This window comes from Anabrus simplex, chromosome 1 (genome assembly GCF_040414725.1).
Source record: "Anabrus simplex isolate iqAnaSimp1 chromosome 1, ASM4041472v1, whole genome shotgun sequence".
NCBI lineage: Eukaryota > Metazoa > Arthropoda > Insecta > Orthoptera > Tettigoniidae > Anabrus > Anabrus simplex.
The window spans coordinates 674674173-674689600 of NC_090265.1; the positions used below are offsets into that span (position 1 = coordinate 674674173).

Genomic DNA, 15428 nt, shown 5'->3' on the forward strand with positions numbered 1-15428 from the left:
GAATTTTGTATCCATGAATGAGTCGTCCCCCGTAACCTTAAATTTTCATGCCCCGTTCATCCCTGTGTTCATTTGATGCGCCAATATATATATAATTTTTTTGATATAAATTTTTTTATCGTTTTCGAACTGATCACCCCTGAGAGAAATGCTAGTCTGGGACTCAGGAGGTGGGCGGGTGCATAATGGCGCCCAACGTAAAAGGGCCTATTGCATCATGTTTGAGCAACGGGTGACTTTATAATTTTTTACGCAAAAAAAAAAAACCCATCCGAAATTTTTTTGTTGTTGTATTAGCTACGATATCATTAGCGAGCAGCTCAGTGCCCGATTGCATTATAGACAGGCCCAGTTGTTTAACTTAAATGTAAACCCAATCGGGATATTTAATTAAAATTTTGACCGCATCACGGTTAAGTTAGTGGTTTTTGATATGTCAAGTAGTATTTCATGTTAAAGTAAGGTTAGTTTCGAACGGGGCTAGACTTGATAATTATACAATAGTATTTTATTGCTATAAAGACTCATTAAATTAATAATTCCCTATTCTATGAAATTAAAATTTATTTTGATCTAGTGAGACTCCACATAAATGTAACTATCCATGGGCAGGAATTTTATATAGGCAAAATTTATTAGGAATACTGTATTTGGTAAAAATGTGACTGAGAACCAGATTCAAGTATTAATAAAAAGATAATGGAACTGTGTAAGTTAAATGTAAATTATTTCAAGACAGGTGACTTCAAGTTTTTTTTATCGTGGTATTATCGATTGTTGTTGTTGTCATAGTCTGGAGTGACTAATGATATGAATTTCACTCATAATAAGCACGTGATGGCAATTAATATGCAAATTTGAATTACGTTATATAAATTATTCGCTATGTGAAAGCGAAAAAAATTGTTTTGGTTTTGAATTTGGAAATTTAAAAATTCTAGAAAATATTAACGAGGATATAACCGTATGATAGGGCCTAGACCCAACATTGCCGTAATCGTGTGCGATAGGATAAGAGGCTGATCGGCCCTCTTTTCTCATTTGATATAATGTCAGACGAAGGTGGGGAGCATCCCCAAGGTGAACAGTTAGAAGGACAGGGAGAGGTGAAAGCTCTCACTTTGGAAGATTTGATGCGAGTTTTGGCTATAACTACGGAACAAATTCAGGCCGCTAATGTTTCTACTAAACAGGAACTGACATCTATAGTTCAGGCCGCTAATCTTTCTACTAAACAGGAACTGACATCTATAGTTCAGGCCGCTAGTGTTTCTACTAGACAGGAACTGACGGAACAAATACATGCCGCTAATAGTTCGTTAGAAATTAAAGTGGACAAGGTGCAGGCCGCTAGCGTTTCTTTGGAAAATAAAGTCGATATGGTACAGGCCGCGTGTGAATTTAATAAAATGAAACTCACAGAACAAATAGCTGAGGTTCATGCCGCCAGCATTTCACTGGGACAGGAATTACGGGACCGAATGACCCAAGTCCAGGAGGCGTGTCATTTCGCTAAGGACGAATTGAAAGGGCATATCGACTCTTGTATTATTAGTGTCAATGAAAAGGTTGACCGATTCAGGGATGAGGCGTTACTAGAACGTAATGAAATTAAGGAGAAATTAAAGGCCAGTATTCAGGAGATTTCAGCTCAGAGGTTGGTCGACCGCGAAGATTTAAAGGCGCACATCGATGAGGTGAGGGGTGAATGTCGCAAGGAAAACGATATCATCCGAAGCCACGTGGAAAGTAAAGGTGCACATACTGCAAGTACTTTGGACAGGCACGAAAAGGGAATCGATGAGTTACGAGGTGAAACTGTTCGTACCCTAGTACTAGTAGCCGGTCTCAGAAATGAAATTCAGGATATAAAAACGAATTCGGAAGATCGTAGCCGTAGACTCACACAGTGTGAGGAGGCAAATATAGCATTGTTCAGAAAGACTGATGGGTTAGCGGAACAAAGCCAAACGATCGCTGACACAGAGGTCAGAATAGTGGAACAATTTAAGGTCCACACGGGGCAGAATTCAGTGTCCAAGCAAATGTCAGACAGTAATACCGAAAGGCTGGAAGAAATTAGAAAGGATCTGGAACAGGTCAAGGCCAGGTTAGAACAGCCAGGGTCAGTTCAGGACTTCCATCTCCAGTACCGAGAGTTCGAGACCCCAGACAATCAGGGCTTTCATAAAAAGGAAGGCATGTCACAAGCTGATACGACCGGACTTAAGTTTGAAGTAGGAGACGGATCGTCATCATCATCAAATGCCCTTCCGACATCTGTGGTCCACGTCATCAAAATGTCAGACGACAAACCACCTAGATACGACGCTCGAGGACATATAACCCCTAAAGGCTTCATCCGCGAGATCACTAACTATATTAGTGAAAATAAAATTCCGGCGGAGCGGCAATTACGAACTGTAGAAAAGTTTTTGGACGGAGCACCTGCAATGTGGTTCAGGGCCTTCTTATACACATTCGAGGATTTCATAGGATTCCGACAGGCGTTTTTACAAAAATTCTGGAGTATCCAAGAACAGCAAGATCTTAGGTTGGAGTTGTTATTCAACATCGTCCCCAACTAAATATTCAGAGTACTTCGTATCCCAATTTCATAAGATGCGGGAATTAGACAATCCGGTCAGTGAAACAGAACTCATTAGCGCTATCGGGAAGCAGTTACCATTTGAGGTCCAGCGGATGATGATTGCGTCGAATATTCAGACTGCAGTACAAGCGGAAGCTCTTTTACGTCAATTAGATCAGACCACGTATCACTCTAACCAGAGGCAACCCAGGCCTAGAGAGCAACAGATAAATAACGTCGAGAGGCAGACGGAAACTAGAACCATTAATACTAGAAGCCAAGGAACGAGTACCGATCCAGAACCCAAGAGGATGTATGATCCAGGATGGAGACCCCGACAATGGAATCACGGAGGAGGATTTGCGGAAGGCAACTGGCAAACGAAGCATGTTAAATTCCATGACGAAAGGGGATACCGTGGACATCGGAATGGAAGGAGCGAAACTCAGCCCTACCACCGAAGAAATCAGAATAACCGAAGGCCTTACACGGAGGAATACCGTAGAAATGGGGACGATCGACACCCAGAAACCCAGCAGTACCTCGATGAGCTGAAGAAGAGGAAATGGAAGGAGGCAATCCAAAATCATGACCGAAAGGATGACAAGCCATGTAGTGTTTGGGACCGAGACGATGGGAAACCATACATAGAGGCGACGATACAAACTATGGAGGAGCTACATCAGGAGACCAAGCAATATTTAGAAGACAAATGGAAGAAGGAGGCAAATGGTGGTCGCAACGGGGAAAGGAACGCGCCGTTGTCACATTCGCAATATAGTAGCCAGCTAAATCCAAAAGCCCCTAGATTCGAGGACGAACGACAACTCGGAGCTAGGAGGAAAACGACAGAGTTTCAATAAGGCAGAGGATGACCAAGAAGAAGATGAGGACGAAGGAGAGGATGAAGAAGAAGATGGAAGAGAAGAAGAAGTCCAACTGATCTATAGGCAAATAGAAGCAAGACCATGCCCAGAATGCGGAGAGATCGACAGTGATGTCCAAGATTTCGTTAACAGGATCCACCTGATTCAACGAGAGAATGAAGAATTGAGACTCAATAACCAGAATCTGCGGGACGAGATCAGTCACCATCAAAAAGGAACGAAAGCAGTAATCAAATCATGATGAAAGTATGAAGCGGATATATAAAAAAATCTCATGATTATCACAAGATTTTTTTTACCGAGCAACAGGAAAATGTACCCTGATGAGATATCCCCTAGTTTCATGATTTGATTTTGATATGAGAAATACAGATATATTGGAATATTAAATAAATACAGTGTCAGTTTTGTGTGGACGGGAGAATTTCAACATGATCGCGACAGTCCGGCGCCACCGTAAGCTTGTCATTAAGGGGAAGAAGGTTTCCTGGTCAAAAGATAAGAGGATTAAAATCTAGAGCTCACAACAACAGAATAATTACTACAAGGAAGTGAAAGAGTATATATTTCGGACCAAGGCCGAGCAGGTGTATCGCCAATACCGAGAATATGACGTACCGGGTATTTTCACGCCCGAGGCATTTGGTGTGGCCACGTTTAACAGGGAGAGATTTAAAACTAACCAAAGCGGTGTTGACCAATGAGAAAATTTATCGTAGGCCGCAGATGAACCAACATAAGAAAAACTCAGAGTGAACTCCAGTTAGCTTCTCCGATAACAATAATTAAATTATTCCAACCACATGATTGAATAGAGGGGATTTTTGTGATATCGTTCCCATGTTGAATAATTGTAATCATAATAAATTAAAGTATTGAATTCGTGGAAATGACCCACGCTATCTCGCCATTGGTCGAGATGAGCACGCCATCAGGGACGCCGAGTTAGCGCGCGAAAGGTGGAGGACAGAAATTAAGTGATATTTCCATGATCACCGAACGATATGAGTTCAGAATACGACACATGAATGTGTATCGCCAGTGTATTAAGTAGGATAAAGCAAGAAATCCAAATCCACCTGCATATGCCGATTTAGGAAACCAACCCCCCCTCTCCAAAAGTTGACCGCGGATGACCCCGGCGGGAAATCATATCGTCCATAAAAGTCCAGTAGCGGACCTCACATCACAGCAGTTCCTACCAGTACTCAGTCGTTTGAAGTCACCAGTTGTGACCGAGCGGACCTCACATCACTCAGTTCTTACCAGTCACCAGTCGTTATCGGTCACCAGTCGTGTCAGTCGTAATGAAGTAGTTGAGACTCTGACATGTTGACTCTGTAAGTCAGTACCTCGGGACGCATTCGAAGTCAGTTAGAGCTGAAAGTACGTGAATTATTAGGAGAATGAATACGAACAGTGAAATTATCCATAGTACCGAGTGTGTATAATCAGTACAATTGTACGTTGAATTTAATGAAGGTCATGTGTTTAAATAATAAATAACTAACGGAACGCCGATAGTACCTTTGGAAGGCAGTGTGCGGAGCCTGAAGTAAACACCTCAAGATAGACGGTGAATAACTATCCGAGAAGGGAATTATAGGAGCTAGGCGATGATCAAGACGGCTTGAAAATAAACCAGGAAGTGCCGGTTTAAGACGCGATACGCGCCGGTTCAAATGAACGACATTTCGTCGTAATGTGTCACGACGTGTGTTTCGGGCGTATATGAAGAGTATATTGTGCGAGTGTCAGGGTTCTAGGAGCACCTATAAGTGTTTTTTTTTTGTTATCAGTATTCTTGTGTAAAATAGTGTAATAAGGTATTAATCATGGGTAGTCACCCAGAAGTGTTTTATTGTGTAAAATTTGTATTGTGCGACATGATGGACGTGTAAATCACCATGGGGCCGTAAAGCCTATATCTCCTCCGCTACGAGACAATGGAATTCTACACAGGAATGAGTACACAATTTTGATATTTAGGGGATGTTATCGCGACTAAACGGGGTTCAGTGTAAATTAATTATGGTTACTTAACATGGTCCGCTTCCCGAGTCCATGATTTTATTTTTTTGTTAGACGGATGAACTAATTTATATTAACGTAATAATGGGTTAGATTAATTAATTTGAGCATTTGTTTGTTGTATATAATGTAAATATGGGATATATTTCTTTCAATTAATGCATGCTGTTTGTAATACTTTGAATTAAGTTCATTTCAAGTGTTAAATTCTTTTTTTGTGCTAACCCATTTATTTGAATTTCATTCACTGCGGTGATCATTTGTAATTTAATTAGGAATAATTTCTATTAGACAGCCAGATTATGAAAAAGCCAGAGTATGGAAGATTTGTGTTGCGTACGGAAGGTCATTAAAATATTAATAATAATCATGTTTGTGAGTCGACAAAGGAGAGTAAAATAATAATAATAATAATATTTGGGCGTGTGCAAGTTAAAGTATAATAATAATAATGACAGTGCTTCGTGAGTTAGCCAGTGCAAATATAATAATCAATGTGGAGATGACATGTAGCGTTAAAGACTTTCATTCGCGTAGTCAGTTTGATTTTACGTAAATTTTTGATTTTACGTTTTTGGACTTTAATTTAACCATTAAAATTTTGTTTAAAAGCGATATAGGCACGTGAATTAGAATGGTCACGATATGTTAAAATCCCAGAATGATTTGAGCCCATATTTAGAGTTGGAAGTCATGAGGGACGAAAATCCGGCGTGAAATAAGTTGAGCCGTATTGTTTGTAATGATGAAATAGATGAATCTCAAGGCCTAAGATGATATAAATGCATATGCCGGTGTTCTTAGTGGTAGAATCCACGCACCGAGGATTATTTTATGAATTAAATGTTTGAAGAGTTCCGATGAAAGGAAATGGACTTCAAATTTGAAGGAATAGTTTAGCAATCGCCGGCATTGGAGGTATTTGCCCAGCCGCGATGTGCCATAGGTTGTGAGATGTGTCTTGGGAGGACAGGTGTCCCCATATAAAATTAACGGCAGTACGAAGTTGAAGGTACGGTCCCGAATACCGTATTGTCCCGACCGATATAAAGCAGATCTTAGTGGTTCATAACGGGATTTAACATATGCGACTAAATTCTAAAGAGTGGATATTAAAATATCATCTTTCCATTTTTAATAATAATAATAACAATAATCATACTCCAAGTGAATCTTGTCTTAAATCGAGTGCTTAGTGACAAGATAAATCGGAATTGTAAAAGGGGTTATGCGTTAAACATATTAAGAGTGGACTACCGTGTAACAGGCGAATTTAAGTTTTTTTAATAATAATAATAATAAATATTAAGAAAAGTACTTTTTTTTGAAGAATAATTTTTTTTTATATTTTGGACATAATAATGATGTTGGGAGATGCAATGAAAGATTTGAGATTTTTAACTAATAATAATAATAAATAAAATATTTGAAGAAGGAGAAGAAGAATAACCAATGAAGGTACTTTTTTTTAAACTTATTTTTTTGATGAATTGAATAAGAGCGAGAAGTCGAAGTATTATAGCGAGGTTGATTACGGGTTACGATAATCACGATTTCCACTATTAACACTAATAATAATAATAATAATAATAATAATAATAATAATAATAATAATAATAATAATAATAATAATAATAATAATAATAATAATAATATTTATGAGGAAGCTGATCATTATATTGTGCGGATAAATTAGGAGTAAGAACGACCCTCGTTTGAAACGTCGGCAGGGTTGGCATATAATCATCCCGGATGACAAATGATAATAATCAAATACCGGATTATAATTGAAATTAATGATAATGATAAAATTAATTGATGGTAGTCAAAGTATATGCTAATGATCAGATAAAGAATGGTAATGATATTATCTAATAATAATAGGAGGATATGCTAGGGACAGTCATCCTGTGTCGAACTGCTCCGAACCACATGTTGGGTTTTCACGGGGAGATAGCGGTAGATACGTAAATAACCCACGGACGGCACATGTTTGCAGGGTCAGAGCATTGTAATGAACCTTTCCGTACGTCTTGTCGTATTGACAAGTGTAAATATTAAAGTAGCTTTTGAGTTAATGAACTCTACCTGGTGTGTTTGTGAATCAGGGAATAATAGGCTAGAGTTTGTCCGTATTATAAATTCCCGTTTTTTCGAGGCGATAACATTTTCTACGGTGGGTGTCCGGCTCACCAGAATGTACATACCGGAAGTGTCTCATGTCCAAACGGAACGAGGAGACGACAGTAAAAAGTTACTGTCGTGCCTTCGTCACCGAAAGAAGATCTCCAGCGGTGAAACGTCCAATCATACGGCTGTGAATTCGATCCCCAGTAACCAATTGGGACGAATTCACCAGATGTTTTACACTACCAGAGTAGTGAGGTAAAATCCAAATATTATGTCATTTATTTTTCAGGATTAAAAGTGTCCCAATGTAAATTTGTCATCATGTGTAGTATGCAAAATAAGTGAATAAATTGCTCCTCATTGCAATTTCAATAGGAAACAGCTTCCATATCTTTTCATTGTAGTTAGTCCAGTATGCCCATGGAATTTAAGTTGTCACTTCCCATTCCTATTGTGGAGTCAGAATTTTGTATCCATGAATGAGTCGTCCCCCGTAACCTTAAATTTTCATGCCCCGTTCATCCCTGTGTTCATTTGATGCGCCAATATATATATAATTTTTTTTGATATAAAATTTTTTATCGTTTTCGAACTGATCACCCCTGAGAGAAATGCTAGTCTGGGACTCAGGAGGTGGGCGGGTGCAGTATGAAATCAGCCAAGTTTTCATCCAAACGCTGTACTCGATAATAGTATTTCTGAATCAAAGATGACCTCGCGCGAGCAGGAATAAAATTTGCAAGTAGATGTGCATGAAAATCTTCAATAGATGACTGTTCGGCAATAGCTCTTACTATTTTATCTGAGAGAACACCAATAGCATAAGGACAGATAATTTGCAAAATTTGACATGGAGAAAGAGAAAAAACAAGGGCATGATCCTGAAATTCAACTAGAAATCTTAAAAATGAAATTACGTCACTGGTGGTATTAACGGAAAACTTAGAGATACCTCTGAGCAACATTGCCAATGGATGAGGCAAGCTGCTAAACCCAGGTGACATAGTAGGTAAAGGTTTAAGTGGCAAAGAAGTTAATTCAGCACGTACATTATTCAATGAGTTACGGCGTTCAGACTCGTTGTCCAATGGGGCAGAGATAGTTTGAGCGGCAACGGTTATCCTATTGGCTTCTCCCTTAGGAGGCTCTTCCTCGCTACCTACATTCACCGTGGCGGGTTGATCAATTTTGGAAGGAACTTCCCCAGTTAACAATTGAGTGACCTTACTAGACAAATCAGAAATATTTTCAAGCAGCGTACTAGCTTCCTTCCTCTGAACGTCATTCAACTTTAGAGACAACAGATCGTTAACTCTATTTGAAAAATGGAACAGCCTGGCTTGCACACGCTTAATTTGATTAGGAGACGGATCATTTTCATCAAAAAAACTAACTACAGATGCTAGCCCAGTAATATTCTCGACGATCGTGGAGAGAGAGTCGTCAATTTCTTTCTCTCCCAAGGTGGGGATGGAAATGGGCAAATCAAGGGACTCTCTAAGCTTATTTGTGTCTACTGCAACCGTGCCTCCAGATTGCACATTTCTGATAGTTAATTCATAGATCAACTCCTCCTTGCGCAAATAGCCAAGATGGAGAACGTCGCGAGGGCCGGGCATGATGACGGAACAATTTTGAAAAACTCAAAAATTCCAGCAACTGAGAAAATGGTTAGAGTTCGGAACAAAACAATGTTTAGCCGTCGAAAGGGGCTAAATTGAGACCCATTCAACCACGCTCTGCTACCACTTGTTACCGTGTTTTTGTGGTAGTTATGCGTGAAAGAAGGTGCGGGGTGGTGAACAGGTCTCAAGCTACTAAAGTAAAATTAATTTAAAATTTAACAAGGTTATATTTTATTTTCAAAATAAAGAAATAACAAGCATGGCAGGTACAGAATAGCAAGTCAAATAAGGTAGTTACAATATTTACAGGATTTGGGCTTCGCGCCCCGAATTCACAATGCTTGGGCAATCAGCCAAACCTTACTTCAAAATAAGTATTAACAGAGGGGCAGAAGACCCCAATCATGCCCTGGAGCACTAGCTCCTCTTTACACAGAAAAGCCTCCTCGAGGTATACAAAATCAAGTTCCAAAAGAGCAATCTGCTCTCAAAGTTTAAGCCAATCAAAGGCCACACCAAACTCGACCTTCAAGCTGTCCTCTAAGGACCTAAACACAGGGGTAAAAGACCCAACCTACTGAGGCCTATTAAGAGAGAAAAGAATAATTACACGGCCTCTAAAATACCAAGTTGAGAGGAGGCGAACTGCACTCCTAATACATTTGCTTTAAAACCTAATCTGGCTCCAGGCCGCTAATGCAAGGGCTAATCCCATACTACAGAGGTGACTTTAGCAAGAAACAAATTTACATTATGTTAAGGAAGAATAGGTTGTGAAAATAAGTTCACCTCAAAACAATATGAGTGGGAGCTCGAGAGGGTTAAGCACTCTCTATCCCAATATGTAGCTTTAAAAGAGAATAGATGTAAAGAGCAGTTACATTTTAGGAAAAGGTTACATGGTAGAAACGCTTCGAACCCGCCCCGAGAGTTAAACTGCCGACCTAGCAAGAAAAGAAGTTATTAAGAGGCCATTACCTGGTGTTGAACGGCTGGTGAAGAAAGAGGCGCTTCCCGCCCCCTGCTATGTACTTTACACACGAAAGGATGGAACAGAAGTGGCGCAGAGACCCTAAAATCAGCAGTTTATATGCCCTCGCGGAAAGTTCGAGGCGTTTCAGGAAGGAAAACACCCGCCCACAAACACTTTATTGGAGAATAAGGAGAAACCCCTACACAAGATGAAGAAGAAACACATTATTGGTGGAAAATTAATTTAAGAAATTCGGGATTGGCTAGATTCAAAACAAGGGGAAAGCAAGGGTTAATATTGCCAACTTAAACAATGACTGAAAGAAATTTAGCAAGGAATAAACTTTTGAATTTACATTTTCTCCAAAAAACAGTTCTTTCACTTCGCACTAGGGTGCACTGTTGTTGATCTTCAGTAGTGTCCTCTAGAAGAGAAAGTTCACACTTCTTACTACAAGCAAAACAAAAATACGTCGAAAATGACACAGTTCAAAAACTCTAAAATTTCCAAGTAGTGACATCTTCTGAGAAATTTGGACATTAATACCGTCAATAAAGTTCAGACTTCCTCCAGCAGAGGAGTTTCAACTGGCGCACATTTTAAATTAGCGGCGTGGAGGTGTACCGCCCGGTACAATATTGATTAACATGACCGCACCTATACAAATTAAAAAAAGAGATGAATCCTACTTGAATTATATGAGTGTTGCAGTAGTAATATCATCGAGGGAAAATATTATCGTAATAAATGAGATGCTATAAGGAGAAATAATGAAATTAGGATAATGATGGCTAAGAAGATACAGTTCTGAATTGTGTATTAGTAGATATGTTGAGATTTAAATGTTTATATTTCGAGAGGTTATATGTAAGAAGACCGGGCGAGTTGGCCGTGCGCGTAGAGGCGCGCGACTGTGAGCACATTGTTCTTTTCTCGAGTTAACAGAGTTTATTTTTCTTCAGATTAGCATGCCAATAAATTAGTATAACGGTAAGTTGAATTTATTATCTATGAAAAAAGCGATAAGATATGTAGAGTTAAGATCACATATTCATGGGGTGGCAGCTAATCACACTAACCACTACACCACAGAGGCGGACTAGTCATTTTTGAGGGATTTAAATATTCAAGACACAATCGGTTCAAAAGCCCTGAAGATGGTTTCCCGTAGTTTGCCATTTTCACACCAGGCAAATGCTGGGGCTGTACCTTAGTTAAGGCCACGGCCGCTTCCTTGCAACTCCTAGGCCTTTCCTATCCCATCGTCGCCATAAGACCTATCTGTGTCGGTGCGACGTAAAGCCCCTAGCAAAGAAAAATATATATGTAAGAAGATGATGTTACGAAGTTGTATGATACATATCGATAGAGGATAGTATTGAATGGTTATTGCAGGGTTAGGTTCATGTTGAGAACAGTGTATTAGCAAGGGACCAGCTGATTTTATGTCAAATTAAGACACATAATGACATACTATGAGTAGTTGTTAGACTCCCCATGCTGAATGGTGAAGATATAAGGATATACGACAAGAATAATGGACATATTTAGGATCTTTCTTTCCCAAGCGATCTGCAGATTGAGACATTGAGCTAATTAAAAAAAAAATGGCACGGCGTGGTATGAAATGAGGTTAGACTATGATTGATGATAGAATAATATGTGAATGTTTGGCACATCCATCCGTTTACTATACTAGTAAATAATTGATGAAAGGTGTATTTATCTTGTTTATGTTTGCTAATATTGCAGATGAGTTTTAATATAGGAGAAGTAGATGCATATTTCATTCCTAACAACGTTTTTGAAGGTATGGCAACAATCTTAAGCCATATTAAGGAAACTTAGCAAATATCTCGGATCTCACAAGTGAAAAACAAAGTCATAAGAAACCAGTTATGAAATTTCCCAAATAATAAAGAGAATAAGGATGAAGGCTTTGTATAGGGACGTCAGGTATATCAAATATGAATGAAGATTGATGAAAACGAACTGATCTACGTGAATTATATTTTCAGTAGGGCATCTTGTTCACATCATTGGACTTAATTTCTTACGACAGAGAAGTCGAAGTGTGATTTAGTTGTTAGCAGGTGGTGCTAAATAAATAATCTAATATTATGAAAAGTTCAGTATGGAACGGATGAGTTAATATCCGAATGGAAATCCTATTTCAATTATAATTCACTGCCGGACAGAAATGTAATATATGTTTGATTTTATATAGAAGCACATTGTTCTTTTCTCGAGTTAACAGAGTTTATTTTTCTTCAGATTAGCATGCTAATAAATTAGTATAACGGTAAGTTGAATTTATTATCTATGAAAAAAGCGATAAGATATGTAGAGTTAAGATCACATATTCATTTGCGTTAAGAATTATTTATACTGAATGTCGAATGGAGACGTCCACCGACAGAATTGGTTTACTGAGCGATACTTCGAGAACTAGAAGGCGATCTTTCCCGGAACCTACGGTGATTGAGTAAAATATTGACGAAATATTTTTACCTGATATGCTACCGGGATTATCTACACTCCGACTTGGATGCAGGCGGGGTAGAGTACCATGCCGGCATTTGCTTGGACGAGAAACGGCAAACCACCGAAAAACACTTCCAGGATGGCCGAGGTGGGAATCGAACCCACCTCTACTCAGATGACCTCTCGAGGCTGAGTGGACCCCGTTCCAGCCCTCGTACCACTTTTCAAATTTCGTGGGAGAGCTGGGAATAAAACCCTGGCCACCTGGGGTGGCAGCTAATCACACTAACCACTACACCACAGAGGCGGACTAGTCATTTTTGAGGGATTTAAATATTCAAGACACAATCGGTTCAAAAGTGGCGATCCTAACCTAACCGGAAGGCCAATACATATATTTACTACTCGTATAAGTCCCGTGTCATTTTGTTGGGACAGTTGGTATAATATATGAGCGAACGATAAGGCATCTTCCATCCTTGATTGTGATATTTTAACGTCGGACCAGTTCGACCCCACTAATTGGTTGATCTCCAAATTCTTATAACCATCGGACCAATTCTACAACACCCCGAAAAACCAACCCTGGAAGCTAAACGGATTAACGAAGAGAGAAAGAAAGAAAGAAAGAAAAAAAGAAAAAATCACACATCTAAACGAAGCTTAAATCCGTGTGTTGTAAGCAGACAAATCGACTTACCTTCATTGATCATTCCCCTGTGGGTGGGGGCGATAGAATAACACCAACGGTATCGCCTGCCTGAAATAAGAGGTGACTGAAAGTGGCAACAGGGGCTCTGAACTTGGGAGCGTGGATTGGCGACCACGAGGCCCTTAGCTGAGTTCTGGATTTGTTTCCAATTACTTGTGCCAGGCTCCTCACTTTCATCTATCCTATCCGAACTCCGTTTGTCAACTCTTGTTCTTTTCTGACCCTGACGGTATTAGGTATCTAGGGCTAGGGAGTCTTGCATTTTCACGCCCTTCGTGGCCTTTGTCTTTCCTTGGACGATATCTTCATATTTTGCCTCTGATTATTGTTATTTAGAGGATGGTTGCCTAGTTGTACTTCATCTTAAAACAATAATCACTACCACCATCACTTCACTGATAGCCAACAGCAGCTGCCTTGTAGCCTATGCACTCCTTACAGTCTTGAATTAATCAGTAGCATTACTTAGCAGCATAAATCCATTGCATGATTTTATTCTACAACTGACCAGAACTCTAGAGCAGGTCACTTGAATAGCGAGACACTATCATTTGCACTTCAAAAATAGCACCACGTAGGCACCGGCGGGATTCGAACCCACGATCTCCTGTTTACTAGACAGGCGCTTTAACCAACTAAGCCACGGCGCCGATAGTGCCCCAGATGCCTTGTTGTCTTGTATACACTTCCTACAGTCTTGAATTAATTAGCAGTCTTTACCTTAGCGTTAACAGTCAACTGCACTTTTACTTCACATAAATAAACAGCCATGTTTTCAATGATACGCGTTATCGCGCTTACGTCATGCCAATGTCAAGAGCCCCAACGTCATGTAACAAAAATATCCCGCAGACCAGTGGTGTAGTGGTAAATTCAGCGTTCCGGGAACGGTGCATGCCGCCGGGCATGGATTAGCCCCCAGGGAGATGTAGTAAAATGCTACCGATAGATGTCTCATGAGCAATAGACTTGACGATCATGCTGTGATCTTCTAAGTTTTAATGGAAGTTGCTGAATTAATCGATGAATTAAAATGGTATCATATCGTAACGACAGCAAAGAAAAAAAGTGATGCATGATTAGTGCAGTATTCCAAAATGCCAAAATCAAGGCCAACAATATTCAAACCATCAACTTCCTAAGCAGCAGGCCCTTCCATGCCGGCCTCGTGGTTAGGGGTTACCCGGAGCCCCTAGGTTCGATTCCCGGCCAGGTCGGGGAGTTTTACCTGGACGTGAGGGCTGGTTCGAGGTCCACTCGGCCTACGTGATTAGAACTGAGGAGCTATCTGACGGTGAGGTAACGACGCCGGACTAGAAAGCTAAGAATAACGCCCGAGATGATACGTCGTGCTGACCACACGACATCTCGTTATCTCCAGGCCTTCAGGCTGGCAGCAGTCGCTTTTAGGCCATAGCCTAACATAGGGCTGTAGTGCCATGGGGTTTGGTTTAGATTTCTAGGCCCTTCCATAAAATGTGGATGGATGCGTTTGGTCCGCAGGGCCTAAGAAATAAAATTGTGACTCGTAATATCAATACCTCCTCGAAGCTTTGCAGTTGAAGATTTGGTCATTACTGAAACGGGTAAATAAGCTAATTAGGTCTAATTAAGTCCGACTCTGTGCTGTAGTGGTTAGCGTGATTAACTTTCACCCCCGAAGGCCCTGGTTTGATTCCCGGCTCTGCCACGAAGTTTGAAAAGTGGGACGAGGTCTGGAACGGGGTCCACTCAGCCTCGGGAGGTGAACTGAGTGGAGTTGGGTTCGATTCCCGCCTCAGCCATCCTAGAAGTGGTTTTCCGTAGTTTCCCACTTCTCCTCCAGGCAAATGCCGGGATAGTACCTAACTTAGGACCACGGCCGCTTCCTTCCTCTTCCTTGCCTGTTCTTTCGAATCTTTTAATTCCTCCACAAGGCCCCTGTTATAGCAGGTGAGGCCCCCTGCGCAAGGTACTGAACATTCTCCTCAGTTGTATTCCCCAACCCAGAGTGTGA

At 40.3% G+C, this 15428-nt stretch overlaps 1 non-coding gene across 1 annotated transcript; it reads right to left on the reverse strand.

Moving 5' to 3' along the window:
- Positions 1–14008: 14008 nt before the first annotated feature.
- TRNAT-AGU (transfer RNA threonine (anticodon AGU)) lies at positions 14009–14082 on the reverse strand. The gene has a single exon. It is a non-coding gene; the product is annotated as a tRNA-Thr (tRNA).
- Positions 14083–15428: the final 1346 nt, after the last annotated feature.